The sequence below is a fragment of the Leiobunum rupestre genome, chromosome 8 (assembly GCF_980474605.1).
Source record: "Leiobunum rupestre chromosome 8, qqLeiRupe1.1.hap1, whole genome shotgun sequence".
NCBI lineage: Eukaryota > Metazoa > Arthropoda > Arachnida > Opiliones > Sclerosomatidae > Leiobunum > Leiobunum rupestre.
This window is the reverse complement of record NC_143391.1, coordinates 9,492,063-9,513,644: the sequence shown is the minus strand read 5'-3', so window position 1 is coordinate 9,513,644 and position 21,582 is coordinate 9,492,063. Positions and strand designations below refer to the sequence as shown.

General features: G+C 39.8%; 1 protein-coding gene across 1 annotated transcript in view; it reads right to left on the bottom strand.

Moving 5' to 3' along the window:
* LOC149932339 (uncharacterized) overlaps nt 1-21,177 on the bottom strand; it is a 49,399-nt gene extending 28,222 nt beyond the window's left edge. Inside the window, exon 1 of the mRNA XM_090155536.1 lies at nt 20,856-21,177. The gene's annotated coding sequence lies outside the window, so the exon portion shown is untranslated. The remainder of the gene's footprint in view (nt 1-20,855) is intronic.
* Between the last annotated feature and the right edge of the window lie 405 nt (nt 21,178-21,582).

Sequence of the window (21,582 nt, the reverse complement as noted above, 5' to 3'; positions counted from 1 at the left end):
GAGTTAGCTTATCAATAAATGTTTTATCGCAATTTTTTTCAACGTAATGTAAAATTTATTTTTAATTGAAAGGTACAAACCTTAACTTATTATTTGAACTGTTTTGTTTTAGCTAAATTGTTAACTACAACAAAGCGGAATTTAAATATTTTAAGCTACAGCTATAGTTTATGCCCAAAACCAATTAAACCGACTTTACTTTGACTTTTTCCAAATTCATTTAATTTATATATTTAAAATTTTGAAATATACGGCGTAGTAATATTTTCTTATAACCTTTCTCAGTTTTGATCTGGTTTTGAATTTAGGTAAATTTATCTCGGATGACCGTCCAGATACATATCACCGAAACCTAGTAACTCCAGTTTTTTAAATTTAAAATAATTAATTTCTTGAATTTTGATTTATTTTACTTACGGTAATGTAACTGTTATTTACTATATCATCGAAGATTTTTTGGTGGTTGGATTTTTTCACAGTAGGACACAATTGGCATTTATACTGGGTTTTGCCGTGATACAGCCGTGATGTGTTAGATATTTCGCTATTTTCAAAATCAATGATTTAAAAGTCACGAAAAAAATAAAGATAAATTTCTTTAATCATGGCGACTCGGGGAGTTTATACCGTGAAGGATTTTTTTCAACCGTCGTTTAGTTTTGAACGTAATTAAAAGTCCGCTAATCGTTTCGGAATGGCGCGATGTTCGGCGAAATTTACGCTTTCAAATTACGCGTCGGTATAGGGACGCCTAAGAGGAATATTAATTAGATCGTCTAATGTAGGATTAAAATTCTAGTTAACTAGCTTGTCAAAATATCGGGAAGTGACGGGGAGGATAGGTGGGTGGCCCGCGCGCGAATGACTGGGCGCGTGGTTGCGCTCGATGGGTGGCGTATTCATAAATAAGAACCGGATGGCTCTCCCCATTCTACGCGTAAAACGGAAAATTGAGACGATCTTTCAGCAGTTTAACGTTGCTCAAATAATTGCAAATATAATATTTTCGGGCTCTCGCTGTCTCTTCGCTGCCACCCGGGATACACGCGAGGGTAATTGGAAGGAAAATCCATACATTCGCGTGTTAGTTTAGTTCGGCGTTGGTTCGCGAACGATAATAAATTTCCATTATTAAACGAAGGGAAAGCGAGTTTTATTTACGAGCAAACATCGGAGAAGCGCTTGCTCCCAGCCGCTGCCGTCAATTGAACCGCGCACTTTGTTCTCGCCGCGAAACCCGCAAAGTCATTCCGCTATTTTTGAGGTAGCGGCGTTTCGCGGTGCCGCCCTTTTACACCGGGACAGTCTAAATCGCGTCCTATATACGATACCCCGAGATAGGAGGAGGTGGAAAGAGAGCCACCACTAAGTTACCTTTTCCATTTGTGTCGGAGTATACTGCCGCGGAGACCTGGAACGATGCTTTTAGTCGCATCGCGTAAATATCTCGTAAGCGACGTCGCTAAACCATTACTGACGGTCTCCGGGGACGTCTAGGAAAAGACCCCGCCACTCTTTCCCATTCATCGGCCATCCTCTCTTCCCCCGACTGCCCCCCGACTGCCCGAATCCTAACTTTTACCTATTCTTTATACAAAGGGAACGGAGGAGATCCCCCTTCTATGACGAGGTGGGCTGAAAGGAGGGGTAGAGTGGATTGGTCACATCCGCGCTTATCACGGGTCGGCGACAGTGGCTGGACATCTCCTGCCGGGAGGTCTCGGAAAGGGACCTAATTCGCGGGATAGGGACAATTTACGTTTTCCGAATTGATCCGCTCTGACGCCATCTTCATCCTCTCTCTCGCTCTTCTAGCTCCCACCTCCCGGATTTTTTCTCCTCTTCCGTCGAATATCGCTTTTGGGACTACTCCGTTCCTTCTCTCTCGGCAGTGATGGGAGCGAACGTATATAGAGGAGCTGAATCGATTGGGCAGTTCTTATATCGTGTCTCGGGAACCGCGTATCCTCCTATTCCATTATAACAACCCGTAGTTACGCTCTATATTTCTTCTTTGCCTGTCAACTTTAATTATAGGCGATGGAAGACCGCTTTTTTTACCGGCGTGTTTGTCCGTCTGTCTTTGCGCGTATCTTAATCTTTACTCAAAACTCTTAAAAATTGACCGATTCAGGACCGCGCTGTGGAATTAGATCGATTTCTAGTCGCGTAGCTATGACTGATTAATTTTGCGTTTGTTTCTGCACAAGCGCGCCTTCTTCGAGATAGTTTGTAATATATCTAAATACATTTGTATTTCGCGCTAGTCTCCTAATTTAGTAACGAAACCGCTAGGGGTGCGCGTAAGCGAGCATATCGCGTCAGTTACGGGATCGGTCGTCAAGGCAGCAACTTGACAGTAGAAACAATGTATTAAAACCCCAACTTTTGTAATTTTAAATATAGTTATTAAATGATTTAATATAGTAAAACTAGCTGTTCAATAACTCAACCCTTGACTCAACATAGTTGTTAAATTTGTTATACATAATTGAGATCCTATATATTTTACTGTTTAAATTTGGGGTGGTTACAGTTAGCTGGTTGAATAATTTTGTAATGGCAGAAATGATAGACTCTCTGATTGGTTTACGCTTTTACGAAATGTCGTGTATTCACGCGAAGCGGGGCCCAGCGTGTTTACTTTAGTTAAAAATTCCACGCACGGAATCCCTAAAAAGAACGTAATTTTCGATCGCGTGCTCGATGCACGCTGACTATCGTATTTATAAGCTAAATGTAAAATATCCCGAAACATCGTTGCTTTCCGTGGGCGCTATCTCTCCTATTTTGTCGAATTTCCTTCTCTCTCTTAGCGCGATAGTGGCGAGCTCCAATTTGCTTTTCCTTCCTCCGACTACGCGAGAGAGTTCAAATAAGGATAAAAGGAAGAAGACTAAGGAGCAGCCTGCAGAATCGGATTTTTTTGAATACAATTTCCTCGAGAAATCTAATAAACGTTTGGCGTTCTTTTCATCTCTGGAGGGATTCGCTTCCTTCGGGGCAAATAGTTATTGGTAGACGAGTAACGGATAGTCAGTTCCGCAGCTCCCTTTTATAGGCAACGCGCGCTTTTGAATAAAATCGCCGCTCTCTTCTTCTTGGCTGCTCTACGAAAACATTTGGAAAATCCCAGTTTATATTAGAGCCTTTTTGCAGATGCCTTTCCCCTTCGGAAGAAAATTTATAAAAGCACTATCTATGAAATCGGTTTCTCATCTACGTGAGGTAGAACTTTCTTATCATATTTCGCGTATCAGAGTGGATTATCCATAACTCAAACTGCCTGTATGGGCGAAACATTTTGAAATCTCACTTTCTCGTAACGTAGATGTACGAAGCTGGCGGGTTTCTGGTGTTGAACGGGACGTCAACGCAGCTGGATCTCTAAGGCTAAGAAATACGACGCCGTTCCGAAAATTCCGAATTGGTTTTATTATTGGAGCAGTTCCCGGAAGAAAAGATTTTGCCCGGGCTCAAAGATTGTAAAATAATATTTGCCGTTCGTGCTCGGAATAATTTATATCGGAGATGTTTCAATTTGGCTACGGCACCCTAAATGTCTCTAGAAATTACGAAATTACTCCCATCGATATTGATCGAGCTTTCATTCAACTGTTACGGCAATTTCGATCGTTTTCTTTCCACGTACGTAACGAACTAAAACAGCCGACCGCTGTTTCCATACGGACGCGCCTACACGAAGCGAATCATGAAAAAAAGGAGCTTCACTCGTCTTTGAAATTGGAGGACAAATTCTTGAAATATTTTTAAACGGAAAGAAAAAAGGTCTCCGCAGTGAGCGAGTTTAGCTGATCCCTCAACAGGCATTTTTCAAGCGAATGTCGCGAGAAGGATGACATTGTAGTACCTCGTATACGGCGCGGTGACACTCGTTGGATGCGAGTACGCGTGGTGGATTCCGCCACCTCGATTCCTCCCGCATTTTATATAAATAAAAGATATATAGGGGGCCGGTCCGTCGCGAAGGCGGTGACCTCGATAAACTCCTACATTCCATCAATTTTTAATGGGGGGAATTTTTGGCTCGACCGTAGTCCGGGCGAACTGTATATCCGGTCTACTCCTATAGCTCCGTTTTGACTCGCTCGAGCGGCCGGCAACTCCGTAACTTATCGTATCCGTTTACCTCCACGCCTCTTCGCCTTCTATTAGACGCCAAACGATCGGCTTACGTTACTGAGATGCAGTCATCGGAAACTAGCTTTTATAAGTCAAGTCTCAGTTCGATCTATTAAAGCGGGAGCTGAAGGACGGACGAGTTTTCACCCTGCGAAAACGAAAGTTAAAAGGGGGTCAAGAAAGACTGCGAAACGAGTCTCCTCCGAAATTTAAAGCGACGCCGCTGAGGAGGAGCGAGAGGAAGATGACGCGGATGGAAGAATCGGAAAAGAGAGAGATTGAAAAAGGGTTGGCCGTATAAGAAAGGGAGGGGGGCAAGGGCGAGACGATGTTTTTGCGCCGAGGTTAATTACTAAGTGACAGTTTCAATTACGCGGGAAGTCCGGAGGAGAGAAAATCTGGGGAATCAATCTCTTCGTCCCGTTTATATCCCGCTCGACGTCGTCGGATCCGCTCCAAAGCGTCGATATGAGCTCTAGCTAAACTGCGGGGCCTTAGATAAACGTCCCCCGCTCATTTGGCCTTAACGCTATCCGGCAGGGTACCCCTCTCTCGCTCTTTTATACCCCTTTGAACTATTATATAGGCTGATTTATTAAGGATTCTCGCTGGTTTCTCGGGCCGTTTTACTCATTTCGAGGCGCTCGCAGTTTGGTACACAGCGCGCGCTCTCCTATCTACAAACTCCGTCTTAGAAACGCTTCTTTTCGCCACCTTTATTGGCGATCAATCTTGGCGAGCGCTGCAACGGGGGCCTTAAACCCTTGGAAAGGAAGAAGGGTTGAGATATATATGAAAAAGGGGAAGGGCGGATGGGGCCAAAAAGGGCCAACTAGAAACTTTAATCGATGAAAATTGTCGACTCGGGAGATATTGGTCATTTATTCTAGACGGTTAGTTTCCGCCTACCGTACGGCTCTCCTATTACCGCTCCACTCCTTCCTCTCTATATCTTCCTCCGCCACGATCCTCTCCTTTTAAAGTGAATAACGAACTATAATAAAGAAGAATTTAAGCCGCGAAATCTTCCGCGTACGAGCGCTCGACCCGACCTTTCACCCCTCTTCGAACCGCCTCCTCTGCCAAATTAAGAGAATCATTCGTTTTCTTTCATTGCTCTGGAAATGAACGGCTTTCGAAGCGACGGGAATCTCTCGTTTCCTAATGGAAAACCCTCCCGCGGTCGCCGCGCCTCCGTAACCTTACCCGGCCGCCCTTTGACCTCTTCTCCTTTTCCGCCACTAACTTTTAATGACGCGCTCTACGTTCCGTAGTTTCAATTTCCCTCGAAAGAAACTTTTCGCTATAATTTTCAATTTTTAGCTTTCAAATTTTACTCTCTCGGAATTGCGCCAGGAGGCCGATGGAATTTAACTAAAGATCTTTTATATTAGGAGCGCTGACGGGGCACCGCGAGTGAACGGACCCGGTTGTATACCATCTCAATTTCAACCGTTCATTGACTTTTTGTCCTTTCCACTCTGCGGAGCAAATTGAATTTTATCTCGTTAATTCAAGTCTTGTTCCAAATTCTTCTTCTTCTCCTTCGTTTTATATACGTCTCATTCGTCAATCTATATATAAGTATCGTCCGCTTCAGCCTCGGCCGGATGCCGAAATATACAAGTGCCGAGACCGGTTGATATATATACGTGTTTTTTTTAACCATTCCCCGAAAGTCGCGTAAAAATCAAAATTCCGAATAATAAATGATTCCGTTTCTGCTTCGTTTAAACCCGATTTTTCCTTTCTTTGGGCATTTTTTTTCTCTATATACATTTTTTATTATTATTCCGGCGTTTTTTCACGAGAAAAGCTCCTCTATTCTTCTTTCCAGCCAGAAAATAACAGAGAGCGCCGAAACTGAAATGGACGTTTCGGAGCAAAAGTTTTTCTCCCCGTTATCCATTATTTTCATAGCTATTGAAGTGTATAATTGAGTCTTTTTTTTATACCAGACCATTTTTTTTTAAAGAAAGATATTTTTTTCACGTGTAGCCTTCGGGGAGAAAAAGGATAATCCTACCGATTTCTCTCTTTTCTTTTTTTGCCAGTTTCTTTCGCGTTTGGAAAAAATGGGAGCTTCCTCTTATATATATATATATAAATATTGTCTAAATACGTGTAAGGAACGTCGGAGTATGGGGGTATTTCTAAGCCCTGGTCCTTCCTCGGGCGACGAGTGGCCACAGGCCTCCGTACGAGACTTTGGAAGCTGGCTTCGGAAAAGGAGAGGTGACGATATAGGGGCAAACGTGTGTGAAAAACGAGCCCTAGCGGGTTGCATAAGGAGAGAAGCGTCGCTCTATAAATCATGATCCAACGGCGTCTAAAGAAAGTTCCAGCCAACGTAGCCTGGCCGCCGAAACAGCGAAACACTCGTGTCCACAGTCCACTTTAACTCTGCACTCTTCCCGGGATTTTTGCTCAGCCTTCCCGAGGTATTTTCTCTTTTTCCACCTATAAATACTCATCAGCCGCTATCCTGGGACGCCAACGAACGTCATAGGTTTTAGTAAGCCCGTCGTGTTTGACTCTCGTGTATACGCAACTACTTAAATATGAAGAGTATCCACCGTCCTTCTAGCTCTTATAATTTTCTGCTCTTCAAAATTTATTTAGTTTTTTTTCGAGGCTAGGCGACAAAACTTATTTCGTTATTCATTTTTTGGAGTAACGTATAGAATATTGGATTTGAAATTATAGGCCAAAAATAGGTCGAAACGTTCCTAGAATTAGTTTACGGGCATTATCCCCGTATATTGTGACGAATAACATTTTGGGATATATATGAAACTTAAATACCTCTTACTGAAAGCTAGGAGCATCAAACACAAGGAGAACGCAGCTAGCCTTTAAACACGCTAACGCCGTGCTGTGTACAAATTTCATTGGACGAACCTTTACGCTGAGTATTTTACGGAAAGGGGGAAGACAATTTCCGAATTTTCCCCTTCCGACGGCAGCAGGAGCTAAGGTGTCTAACCAATGAAAACTGTACGCGAGAAAATGCTGTGTTTGTTGATCCTATAGCTGAAAGTAATTTAAAATTCACCAAATCTTTACCCGAATATATTAATGTTAAAAAATAATTAAATTATAATATATCATGAATTACCACAAATTCGTAAATAGTTATACAGGGTGTTACGGATAAAAGTACCGAAACTTTCTATATGCATTCTATGGGTCTCTATGAGTAAAAAATGTCTAATAAAAATGAATCCTTAAGTGCTTCGTTTCAGAGATATGGGCTCTCAAAAAACTACCTCAAAAACCAGGCACAGCCCTTAATCTGGCAAACAATATTCTTCCTTGAACCAAATTGTTTTCATTAAACTATCAATTGTTTTTTATCCGTGAGGCGAGAAACTTTAATAACAAGTGGCAAAAGTTCATTTATGTCCTTTTAGAAGAAAAATGAGTTTCAAGACAAATACAAGCCATTTTAATTTATTGTTACGATTTTAATTATTAAATTTTAAGATACAAATTTCTTGTATTTCTCTTAGCCGTCTATCTACAGACTCAAACGCCAGTCGATCTGACACCAGTCTTTTAGGAATCTACTGCTGGTTGAATCTTTGAGCTTCTAACCCATTTTTCTTGAGCCCGTCCGTGCAATAAGCGTTCCTGGACCAATGTGCCATATTAGCTACAATATTAGACAATTTTAAAACCATTCCTTTAGAATTTTTATGACATTTGTATCTTTAGATTAAATAATTAAAATCGTATCACTAAATTAAAATGGCTTTGTCTTCAAACTCATTTTACTTCTAAAAGGACATTAATGAACTTTTGCCACTTGTTATTAAAGTTTCTCGCCTCACGGATAAAAAACCATTGATAGTTTAATGAAAACAATTTGGTTCAAGGAAGAATATTGTTTGCCAGATTTAAGGCTGTGTCCGGTATTTTGGGAGCCCATATCTCTGAAACGAAGCACTTTAGGACCCCTGCTTATTGGACATTTTTTACTCATAGAGACCCATAGTATGCATATAGAAAGTTTCGGTCCTCTTATCCGTAATACCCTGTATATTAAGGCGAAATACATTTTGAGTTTTATTTTCAACTATTGAAGAATTCAGTGATTCTAAATATTAGATTTTCCTGTAAGATCTGTAATATTTACACGATTCTCCGATAACGGAATTGAATCCGTAAACGTGGGAATACTCAAAGCCCTCGCTATAAGCTTGATATATTTATCGTTCTCTTTCTATGTATTCGATTGCACTCATTTTTACATTTGAAGAAACGTGTCTTTTTGAAAGTGAAGACTTTCAATTTCGGAATATACATACAGATTTATCATCTTCCTTTTTCCACTCACCGAGTGCAAACATTTTCACGCGTGACGAAATTGCGAAACTCTTATATAGTATAGTCATTACGGGCCTTACAAATCTCGCCCGTATATAGACGACTAGACCCGAAGGCCAGGATGTTTGCGTAAAATAGATTGGAAAGTAAATCGTATAGCTATCTCTCTGTCCTTTTTCCGCGGCTCATCATTGACGAAACACGCGCTCTCATATAGCCGTTCATCCTTATATCTTGGCGGGATAGTTTTTCGAGCACGTAGACGCGCGTCTTGACATCCGATAAAATGGCGTGAGGCCGGACGACTTAGAGCGGGTGGAGGTAACGCGAGACGAGGGTGAGACATTTGGGCGTCTTTAGGCGTACCATCCTAGACACGACCGGAGGAACTCGAGAGTCCCTGGGACGGAAAAAAGGACGGAACCGCGGCGTGGAGACGGGAGTCTGTACTGGGGACGTTTTCCTTTTCGGCCGTACGTAGACGGTAAGAAAAAGATAAAGGAAATAGCGCGTGTACCGGCGCGTGTTCCGCTCGGCCGGAGTCGTGACGAGACCGCGCGTTCGTTTTTGCCCCCTTTCAGCCCAGGAATTTGCTCCCGGAGAGATAAATAACTCTTTCGGTCGTGGCTTGGCGGCGCACTCTCTCGAATTTCGCGCTAGAAACGCGAAGTATATCGTATAGCTGGCGTGTCTTCTCCTAATGGCGCGCTTTTGGTCTGCCGCGGCTGTTTTCGGATGAGAGCTTCCGACAATGGCAAATTCTTTGACAGGGGGTTCGCCTCGTAATAACCGGGAACGCGCTTTTTCTCTCGCCGACCAAAGGGTCCCGATTTTTAGGGAAGAGAAAATTGCTCCCGCTCCGTAAGCCGGATATACCCTGGCGCTAGTTCTCAGTCTCACTCTGTTTCTGTCTCTCACAGTTCTCCTTTTTTCCCCGTCGGCCGAGGATTACAAATGACTATTGACCCATTTGTCCAACCCCCCTGCCGTCGTGGTTTTGGAAGGCTTATTTTGTCATTGCTTAATTGAATTAGTGCTTGCCATATTTGTTCTATATATCATCCTTTCCACTTCTCTTTTTTTATACTCTATTCCCGCCCGAGGTGTAATTCCACCCTACATACCTCGATATATCTACCATTCGTAACCCGTCGTTTTTTTTTCTAGATCCAAACCGCTATTATAGTTAAATCGCGTGTTGAAATATTTCCGAAGCCCTTTCGCGGCGATCCCTCGAATTCCGAAACTTATCAAAATTTCCAATCGCATTTTCTATTGGATTCGAGAATGGAATTTCTCTACTCCGGATATTAATACGGTTCTGGCCCGGGGGAGAGGAAGGAGGGGAAATAAATAGATATTTTTATTTATACGTTGTTTATATACATTCGTTTAATCTAACTTATACATCGCGTACGAGAAGGAGATAAAATCAGATGGGGAAAAAATAATATAAAAATAGATCTCGGAAATTACACGCTACGAGTATATTTTGGAAGGATCTTTACGAAAATGGAAACGATATTTTTTCTGCCTCTCGTAACCCTAAAAACGATAAAGTAATTTAATCAAAGTAGTGTTGTTCCATTAGGGAATAGTATTTTCGGCAACCGTTATGTAAAGAAGGAAATATGAAAATCATAAAAAAAGAGTGAAAAACAAAAAAAAACTCGGATGGTTTGTTGATTAATATAAAACGTTTCGGAGGCGGAGAGGGGAGGGGTTTACTCCGAAAATATTGTTTCAAACCCTCATCCAACTCTCCATCCCTACCCCTCCTACCGTCCGAGTAAAGTTCCCAAAAATTATTTCTACCGCGTAATCTTTCACAAGAGTTTTATCGAATTTAACGATCAATGGCGCGTCTCTCCAGCGCAGCTACGAGCAATCCTTTCGCTTTATCCTTATGATAAATTCTACTTCGCGAAAGCGATGGCTGCCCGGAGTGGGATTCGTCGGCTGGACGGTTCGCTTTTACGTACTTTGGTTATTTTAAAAGCCTTCTTCTCCCTTATGCGCGCGCGTTACGTAGAGGGTACTCGAGATGAGAGAAGTGGCCGAATAGCTACCCCACATTTCGCTCCATTTCAACTTTATATATATCATATATATATATATTCGTAGGAAACGCGTTGTTTTGCCGGCTGAATGTAATAACGTCAGATCGCCTCGTGTTTAGAAAACCACCTATCTCCGAGAGCGGATTACCCGACTCTGTACTGGAAGGCGTGGAACGGACGTTTTGGCTTCGAGTGGAGAGTGTATGGTAATCCGGGTTATATTTAGACTCGCTGGAGATCTAGTTTTCTCTCTTTTTCTTCTCTGGTATACTTTGTTTCTCCGCGGCGCTCGCCGAGTCCTTTTCTCATTTTCGAAATAGTTTCGCGTTTCTAGATGTTTCGGTGGCCCGGCGTACGGAATATATATATATATATATATATATATATATATATATATATATATATATATATATATATATATATATATATATATATATATATATATATATATATCTAGAGGGCCCCAAAATACACACGCGCTGGCCAAGAACAGCGGCTCTCTCGTTTCTCTCTTATGTAAATATAGCTCCGGCGAGCTCTGTCCAATATTTTCCCAAACGACGACGCTGCCTCCGTCAATCGTGTCAGATAAACAAAAAGTTTCCTATTATTAGGACGGCACCACCTCGCGAACTCCTTCCACGCCATTAGAGTGTTTTGGCAGGGCTGTGGCCGGCTATAGATGTACTGATTGAATTAGTCTTTGATGTTTTTTTATTCCGACCGCGTACGGCATCGCGGATGGACTAGAGGGCGAATAACCGGAAGCGTTGTTTACTCTGTCGGAAATAGAGCCGCAGTTGGTCATCGGTTGATTGTAAATTGTACTGGATGAGAGGGGGAGGAGCTGGATCGGTGGTGAGACGCGGTATTCGGAATTAATCGCTAATTAGTAAAGCTTGTCGCTCCCGAATTAATCACCATCCGCGCCCTCCTCGTTGGGCGTCCGCCCAGCCTGAACTCGCCAAGCCCCTCCTATCCAAATATAAACTCGAGCCCGAGTTTCCGCTCGGCGTATTTGGCCGCCGGTTGTTGAAAGGTCAAACGTCTTGCCGATTAAACGGACCGAACGCTACACACCTCTCCAAATCTATCTATCTCTCAGATCCCCGCTGAAATTATGGATCATCTAGTTAGATCAAGGGCGAATTGCCGCCAGATCCCCCTCACACGGCCCCCCTCCTCGTCTACGGGCTTCTCCAAAATTTGGGTTTGGCTTAACACGGAAATGGCTAATTCACAAATAGGAGCCTGTCCGTTTTATCTTTCGGAAAAAAATCAACACGGCAGTGATGTACTCGCGTTTCGAAACTGAACGGTTTATTCGCGCAAATGCTTACGGACAGCGAAGAGAGAGCCTTCCAGGTAAAAGCTACGAGCTCGTCAAATTTAGATTTCTCACGGATAATACGACGGGACCTTCGCTTGAAATCTCCGGCCGGCCAAAGACGATTATCGAAAGGGTTTCACGCTTCGATACCGAAGCTTTGCCGTTTGCATTTATACCCGTTTACGCTATCGTCGAAGGGCCATTGTTATCGTTTCCAATCATGTCACGGGCCCTTTAAGACCGGAGTTCGACGCGACTCCTTAACCTTCTCGTTTTACGTTTCGGCCTCTACATCCCACATCCGTTTCGATCGTATAGCTTTCACGAGCAAAAGAGGCGTTTACGTTGACCGAAATATTTTTGTACGATTCACACTTCGATACTTTCTTAGACGCCTAATATATTGGTGGATTTCGTTTCCGCGCGATTGGGAAGGCGTTTAGGAATATTAGAGCTATCGAATAAATGTAATGAAAACTTGGGAACTTTATAAGTAGTTTCTCGGGGGTGACACGACCCGTTATTTTCTATCTTCCCTTTCGGCGTGTTGGTAGGCGGGATCGCTGGACGGAGTGTGGACTACAAAGCCCCGTTTTTCTCTGAAATATCCGATGCCATTCTTTCTTTCGCTTTTCGCGCTGCGCACTTTTTCGGTTCACGCGAATCCCTTGTCACGCTGCTCTCCCTATTGATTGCCGAATTCTCCACCCTCTACTCGCCACTCTCTTACGTTTTCTCTCCGTCACACGCAGACACTCGATCCGTGCCTAAAAAAATTCATCAAAAACTTAAGATCGACGTATACCGAAAATGACATTCGTATAACTCTTACCGTTGGATCGAAATATCTTTAAAATGCCATTTATTAAGGGATATGAATGCGACATTCACTACAAATAAAGGTCACCATTTTGAAACCTTCCAGGTTTAAATTTCGAAATCTGATATGCATTTAATCAGAGTTGTTAGTCGGAAAATTTTCCGTGCAAAATTTCCCGGAAAATTACCGACGCCTTTTTTCCGGAAACTTTTCCATATTTTTCCGAAAAAAAGAAAAAAAAAGGATTTTATTCCATGATTAGCCTAATATTGTTCGCAAATTTCAAAATTTGTCGAATCCAAAAGCAAAATTAAACCTCTAGACTAGTCTAAAATAAAGAAGCTTAAAAAGTAATATATGGTTCATTTTTTTAATTTACCGATTGGCAGAATGTTTTCCGCAATTCGTAAAATTTTCCGGAATTTTTTCTGCATTTAATTTTTCCGAAAATTTCTACGTGATTTAATTAATGAATCTTAACCTAATTGTACCTCTCTTCAAAGGAGCCCTACCAAAATAAACTTTTAAATTTTGCTATGAATTTGCTATATGATAAATTAGTGTTAGTGTTCTAAATTTGACGTTTTATTTTGATAAATGATTGGAAAGCTATATCACCATAGCTATATTTTATTCCGAATGATAAAATCCAATATTCCCTAACCGTTGATTAAATAATAATTTTATTGTTTTTGTGATTGTCAATTATTTTAATCGACATTATTATTTTCAATATCTAATTAGGTTTCCCTACCATTTCTCCAATACATGACTTGTAGCTCACTCTAGCCCTTAAACATTTAATTTTAAATTTGAATTAAACTACAAGAAAGAGGAAATGTGGCATAATTACGTAAATGAGTTAATTTGCATACGTTTTCGATTTGGTTTCACTTTTTCGTTTTCCAAATAGAATCGATTCGCGAGAGATCATTGACACACGCGTGTATAGCTTTTCTCCCCGTTATTTAGATTCCCAAAATTAACCATTAAAAAGTTAATTTATCTCGTTAATTTTTAAACATTTACGATACGGGGGAAATAAAAATAAGCGTAGTATATTTATCTATTAATTCCGTAATAAATCCGGAGATGAGGTCTATAAGCGAAATCATCTACTGAATATATAGTTAGTTTCGTTTTCTGTTATTTTCGTCCGTCGACGGCGACGTCGAGGAACTTTTCCGATTTAATGGAGTAGAAAATATCGCGACTCTCTGCATATTTAATGCGCTCCAAAATCATGTATAAAAGATCATCCACTTCGGCCCCGCATTTGGTATTCGTCATTATTAGTCTGACATTCCTAGGCGCGTACGTGTCCCGTATCGCTATAGAATGCTTTACCTGTCATTCTCTTTCTTAGGGCGTGTACATTGTTCAAACCCGACGAGTAAGCTATTATTTAGTATAGGCGATGGCCTGTAATTCGCGATATTTTTAAAAGAGAAGCCTGTGTGGTCAAAATATGCTATAAACAGTTTTCAATTTGTAAAAGGAAACGATTTTTCCAGAAAATTGCTACCTTGGTCAAGAAGGACACCTACGTATAAGTACGCGCTGATCATTCGCGCATTTGGAAAAATGGGACTTTACTCCATATCGAAGAAGAAAATGGAAAAATAACGGGTTACTCCTAAATCTATTTATATATATAATAGGGGCACCTTACTACACGCTACGAAGAAAATTACCCTAACCTACTTTGGGAGTTTTTAGAATATTAATATCTTACTGAGGACTGTATTTTCTCTTCGGCTGGCTTACGTCGCGCGCACCTCATTTATGTTAATATTATTCCACCCTTTTATCCTCTTTCTTTTCAAATTTTGGTCCTAGTTTATAACATTTTTCACAATTACAGTCTTTTATCTGTAATGATAATTGGTAAGTTGGAAATGAAATTAACCGAAATTTACGAATGAAAACGCTTTTCATTTTCGAAATGTTTTTGATTTATCGAGTTTTATATTTTACCGTGGATGGTAATCAGTTCTAAATTATTGTAATTCGTATTCTGCAAAAAGAGAGGGTAAGATAAGTTAGGTTAATAACTGTGATATTGTATTAAAAATTTAAAATTTTTGAATCCAAAAACATTTGTAAATTTTATATATATATTTTGTAAACTTTTGAAAAAACAATCGTTCACTTAAATATTTAGGTATATCTTTGTAAAATGTAAAACTTTTCATGGAAAATAATTGTTAATTTTCGGTATACCTATCAACTATTATGTTAATGGATTTTTAACGATTTTTTATTTTGTTTATTGAGTTTTACCATGAAGTTTACATCTTAAATTTTGATTTTAGTTATTGTGTTTTACCATGAAGAATCCGCCATAAACATTTATTTTATTTATTTAGTTTTACCATGTCTTTAAATATTTATTTTATTTACCTACGAGGAGTGTACCCGAGGTGTAAATCACCGATTTTGATGAAACTCGGGGGGTATGAATTTAGGATTTTAGTTGAAATTTAAGTTTTTTTATTATGTTTGAGTTTTCAAAATTTTTACAGGGTACCCCCCTGTGAAACCGAGAAAATCCCATACTTTTTTAAATGTAAATATTTTCATTTTAAGTTGTCAAAAACATTTTCGGTTGCCATAGCAAAACGGAAGCCAAGCGTAACTTTTCCCTTGGTGAAAATTCATGTTACCCCAAGGTCTACATACCAACCGATTTTCTCAAAATCGGTGATTTACACCTCGGGTACACTCCTCGTTAGTTTTACCATGAAGGAATAGTAAGGAAGGGAAATGATTGGTCCGAACTGGCAGTGTAATTGCTCTTCCCTGTGGGGGCCGTTAAAATAAAGGGGGATCTCGTGGTAGACTTTTAACACGTGACACGGTAAACTGAACTCACAAGGAGAGTACCCGAGGTGTTTATTGCCGATTTAGTTCAAAGTCGGCCGTAATGTGGACAGGCCCGTACACAGCCGCCAAAACTCGGGGGCGCTCAAATTCTTTTTGGGGGTGCCAATACCTTGAGTAATTTTTATCTGCCCACCTATGAAATTAGTAAATATACTAATCCGGTTGTAGCCCTTAAATATCCGTCAATTTGATAAGCTGGTTCAATATTTCTACAATTGAAAAGTTTTTCTGGTGCAGTGAGAGGCGCGAAAGCAATTTTCAAAAACTTTAGTAAAGGGGTTTCAAATATTTACTGATACTAGCTCTCTAGTAAAAGTAATTTTCCTTTTTGATTAATATACAAATATTTTATTTCGGTAATTGAGCAATCGATTTTTTTTGGGTCAGTCGGATTGGGGATGCTCAAGTACTCATTTGGGGGCGCTGAGCATCCCCTGCCCCCCCCCCCCCCGTGTACGGGCCTGAATAAGGACCTATATGAGATATGAAATTTCCCAAAAGGAGACGTTGCACTACCCATTCGATTTGCCATGGCAACCAAAAATGTTTTTGACCACTTACAACCAAAATAAGATTTTTCCCTTATTTTACCCAAAATTTGTTACAAATTTACCCTAAAAATGTTTCAATTTACCTAAACTTGATGAAATTTACCTAAATGTGGTCCAAATGACACCTTTCGTGATTTTCAAAACCGAGAAAATCCCATGCTTTTTTAAATGGAGATTTTATCGTTTTAAGTGATCAAAAACATTTGCGGTTGCCATGTCAAAACGAATGGGTAGTGCAACGTCTCCTTTTGGGAAATTTCATATCTCATATAGGTCTACATTACGCCCGACTTTGAACAAAATCGGCAATAAACACCTCGGGTACTCTCCTTGTCAGTGTAGCCATCTATCGGACGGTGTTTATTGTGATTCTGAAAACAAGAAAAACGCGGGAGAGCCAGGTGAAAATTAAGACAAGGCTTGTGTATAAATATGAAATACAAGAAAACGCGAAAAGTAAACAAAGTATAAATAATTTATTTCTAGAAATATGTAAATTGTTTTAGCGCCTTAACAAGTGGTTTTTGAATAACAAAAATCTGAAATGGGAAGGTACCTTTATCTTTCTTTTTCCGTTGGGCCTTAGTTATTTTCTTAACTTTTATTTTACAATAAGTGTGATTAGAGATACGAATCGGTAATTTACCCTGGTAATTTACGCGGTAAATTACCCTGGTAACAGTAATTTACAATTTTCTCAGGTAAATTACGAAAATGGTAATTACCCTGGTAATTTACTGTGGTAAATTACCATGGTAATTTTACCATCGTATTCGTGTTTCACTGATTCTCAATTTTCTTTGATCTTTCGGGCTAAAATGTACCTAAAATACGTCGCGCAAGATTACAACACTCAAAACCTAACGTTATTCGCGTTTTAGTGTATTTTTGCATCGTTTAATAATGTAATTTCACTCCAGCAAACACTAGGTCATAGGCGTAACGCACTAACTCGAAGAGCTAGGCACCGCTGCGCCACCTAGATTCGTTTTGGTTGCGAATTTCCAAGAAGTCGAAGGCCGTGTTAGAATAGTTTGATACGTTTAATAGGAAGAATACTTATGTCCAGCCCTGTTTAAGAAAAATCACATTCATGATTCATCTGTCGTCTGCTAAAATGTTAGTTTTATTATCACTTGGTTATTCCACGGCCAACTTTGATCTCTCGCGCTACAGCGGCCATCTCATTCGTTGACGTTTCTGTGTTAACCTATGAGCAAAAGATGTGTATGACGTGAACGCCCCTAGCGGATTATTATTTTTAGAATAGTTTTTACATTGAAGTCAATATAAAAACCGAGCGTGGCGCTGAACTCCTACACATTAAAGTACAGTTTATAGGGGGAAAATCCTTGCTCGCGGAATTTAGACGAATGTGTGGGCCGCTGTAGCGTGATCAAAGTTGGCCGTGGTTATTCTGAGCATCTGCGTTGGTTTAGCGTTACTTCGAAGTAGTCTAGCGAAAGAATATAGTATTCTTTCTATAATTTCATATCATTTAAATAAGTAAATTTGGTAAAATGAGTAAAAAAAAGAAAGTAGACCTAGTTATTCAGAAATATTTTGAGCAACAAACGGTTTCTTCTTTGTATTCCTTATTTTAATTGTAAAAAAAAACCTTTTTAAGAAAAAAAATAAAATTACGGTAATTTACCGCAACATGGTAAATTACGCGGTAAATAACCGCGTAATTTACTGATTTCTTAAATTACCGTAATTTAAGAACTCTAAGTGTGATCCATTACCATGAAAGATTCCAACTTCCCACGTTATTTCAACGGTTTTAAATGTATATTCTTATTAATAAAGTTCGCGATCTACCGATCGAGTGGAAAAAAAGTCGACCACGACCATCCCCCTTTTCTTAAATGCCCCCCCCCCCCGGCAGCGGCGAGTTGTCACTACGGTGTTAGATTTCACCCCGCCTCGGAATTCTCCTCCATGCTTTTAAATATTTATTTTATTTATTTAATGATTTCTATCATGAAGTTTTCGTCGTAAATTCTTATTTTATTTATTGAGTTTTATCTTGAAGTATCCGTCATAAATTTTTATTTTATTTATTGAGTAATAAAAGTTCTGTAGTTTTCAAAACTAACTAACAATACTGAATAATATAAATCAGTATCCCATTTTAAGTTAGGTGTTGTGGCGTAATCTAAGAAAGTGCAAAGTGATTATTGAATGGCAAAGTCGGAGGATGTATCTATACGGTCTCCGTTTGGATCATTGGCCCATTTCTTGCAGCTCGTTTTCCGGGATTGGGACTCGCCGACGCCAGAGTTTCGCGGATGGAAAGCACCGAAAGAAAATGGAGAAAAAATCCCTTAAAATAAAAAATGTAAGAAATACTCGGGCTCTCTACATGTATACATGATCGCGCGTGGAAATAGAAAGAAAATAAATGTATATATATATATATATATATATATATGTTGGAGCTGAAATGGCCTAATGTAGAGTCGTGCAATAAAAAGAACGGCTCTTCCCAGTGCGGTCGTGAACGGAATATCACTCTGGCGCAATCTTCTTCCCTTTATACTACGCTACTGTATTCGGGTATCAGCCGTTCGGTGCCGTTCCGTAACGTCAAATCCACTTTCATCAAAACCGGGCCGAGACTCGAATTTAAGTTAAGGAGTTTGCGTACTTCGTCTACTTTAACTCGCGGGTCTCACTCGCTGCCGACTTTCCAGGCTTGGAATGTATCGATCCTGGTCCAAATTCTACGAATTTTCCAAACATTTCTGCCCGCAAATTGATTTATAAATACCGCATCAGTGATGTTACGCCCCGCTTTTACGCGCCATTCAATGGGAAATGTCCCCAGAAAAGTTCAATTTGCTAGATCCGCGGTTGACTGAATATCGGTCAGGATGCTTCTAAACTCGATTTCAAATTACGCGATCTATATAGAAATTTATTCTATTTCTTCGTACGCGAAAGTTGCGAGAGAAATTCGTGGAAGATGTCCGAATGGCGGTAACTCTGTAGAGATAGATATGATTCTATTTCTAAAATACGGTTCAAGATATTCTCAATATATGCCCCGGTGTAGCGCTTCTAGAATATAAGAACCATGTATGTACAGGGTGGAAGCCTCAGACGTGGTCCAGCCTCGGTACTTCTCCTAGTACACCAGAGTACCGCGGGTGGAACACTTCTACAGGCGCTGGTAGGCCAAAAATAGACGAATGGGAGAATTGGAAGCCTCAGCCGTGGTCCAGCCTCGGTACTTTTCCTTGTCTAAAAATAGACCAATGGGATAATCTTCCAAATGCTTTTTCGGGCGATTGGATAAAGATGCGCTTCTAATTATCCCATTGGTCTAGTTTGGTAATACCAGCGCCTGTATAAGTGATCGACCCGCAGCACTCTGGTGTACTAGGAGAAGTACCGAGGCTGGACCACGGCTGAGGCTTCCACCCTGTATTTGTGTATATATGTTTAATTTCTTAATTTTTAGTGTTTTATAATATGTCTACATTAACTCTGTGTGTAAATGTTTCTGAAATTTTATTTCTGTATTAACTCCTGAGAATCCATATTTAAATGGTTTCCCCCCTGTTCCAAAATGGGTTTGTAAAATCAAATAAAAATAAATATGTATGTATGTATGTATGTTGTTTTTCTTCATCTAAATTTCAGTTTGTAAGGATCTTTTGTACATTTTAACTAGAGTAAATTTAACTTTATCCATCTCTTCTTAAACGTTTTGTAGATACTTGAATCTGACAAATATTTATCTTTCGGTTCAATTCCCCGTATTTAAAAGGGATTTTTAAATATTTTAGTATATTTGTGAAATTTCAACTGAAAATAAAGTAAAGTTTTCTGTCGAGTATTTCGGATAGTGTAATAAATATATTAACATAAATAAACTGAAGTTAATTAAATTATTATTGTTATTATTTAAATGAATTCCGATTCATTTATATTCGTAAAACTAGCTTAACTCAAATGAGCGAAGCGAAGTTAAAAAAAAAACCCCCACAGTTTCCAATGTATTATTATCGTCTTTGAGTGTTCGTAGACCTGATTAAAGGGCTAAAAGGGTACAACGTTGTTGTTAAATAGCTTTATGATCGAGATTTAATTGGCGTGTTATTGTGAACGTTAACAGGTGTGCAGTATTCTGGCTTTAACAGCCACTGGTGTGTTTTTTGTTGTTATTGAACGCTGTAGCTCGGACAAATCTCCGTCTGTCTAGATATGATACTTTGTTGCGTAAGTATGGACTTATATTATATCGTAGTTGAGCGTTGTATATAGGGTAATCAAGTAATGAACGCGCCTACATTTAATAGCTATGATTAAGTGCTTTTCAGTTTGATGATCTCCACAAACATAGTTTATAAAATCATTTAGTTATCTTTAAGCCGTAATTTCTTTTACCCTAATGTTTCTAAAAAGTACTCTTAAAGGGAACTGAATAATATGGTTTTATTCCCACAGTTTAATAGATATATCGTATATAAAGAGAGTGAATTCAATTTGGTTATGTTAATTTTTTATAATGAAGTTCGAAATATTCATATTCCGATATTTTCGTTTATTAAACCAATTTAGATTTTTAAAAAACATTTATATCAGAAATTCAGAAAATAAACAATACCATTAATTAATATACCGTGAATACTGATACTATATTTATCAGAAAGAGATAATAACCGTACTGTTTATTTAACAAATAACAATTTATCAATGAAATAAAAATGGACTTTTCCGTAACTTACCTCAACAGTTGAAACAAATCATTTTCACTATTTATTTTCGGAAATCACCGACGTGGAAAGTTAAGTTCAGCCTCGCGGGGAAACTTCCCTCCTTATTTGGCGAATAGTTGAAAGTTTTGAGAGTGATAATCCCGCGAATTGGGATAATCGTTACGATGTAAATGTTGAAAAATCAGAGACGATAGGATCACCGTCCAAACTTGTCGGTCGAGATTTTTCTTTATCGTTTGTTGGAGCGGTGGAACGCGGAGAGAGAGAGAGAAAAGGGTCCGGTGCGAGAAGATTTGTTTCTGGGACAGAACTCAGTGGCTCCTTTCTCGGCTGGAACTCTTGCCTCTTTGGCGCGTGTTCTGGAACGGAGCGCGTTTCGTCGGGCCGCCGCTGCTCGCCGCTGCCTCTTCGTTGATCGATTGGGGAGAGCGACCTATATAAGGCGGAAGGGAGGGTGGCGGAACTTCAAAGAGGTAGCCCCCGAGACACCTACCAGCGAGAGAGAAGAGGCCACGCCGCTGGAACGGGTCTCTTTTTTATCCCTCCTTCTTGGCCTGATCTTCGGCCTCACTCTCTTGGCCCGTCTTTAAGCCCGAAGAAGACGTACAAAAAAGGACGAGATCTAGAAGGACCTCAATTAGAAACCTTTAAGGGAACGATTAAACACTTTTTTTGTCTATCCAATGGCCCACTTCTAGTTGATAGACTATCCGCTTGATGCTTCCGATAAACTCTG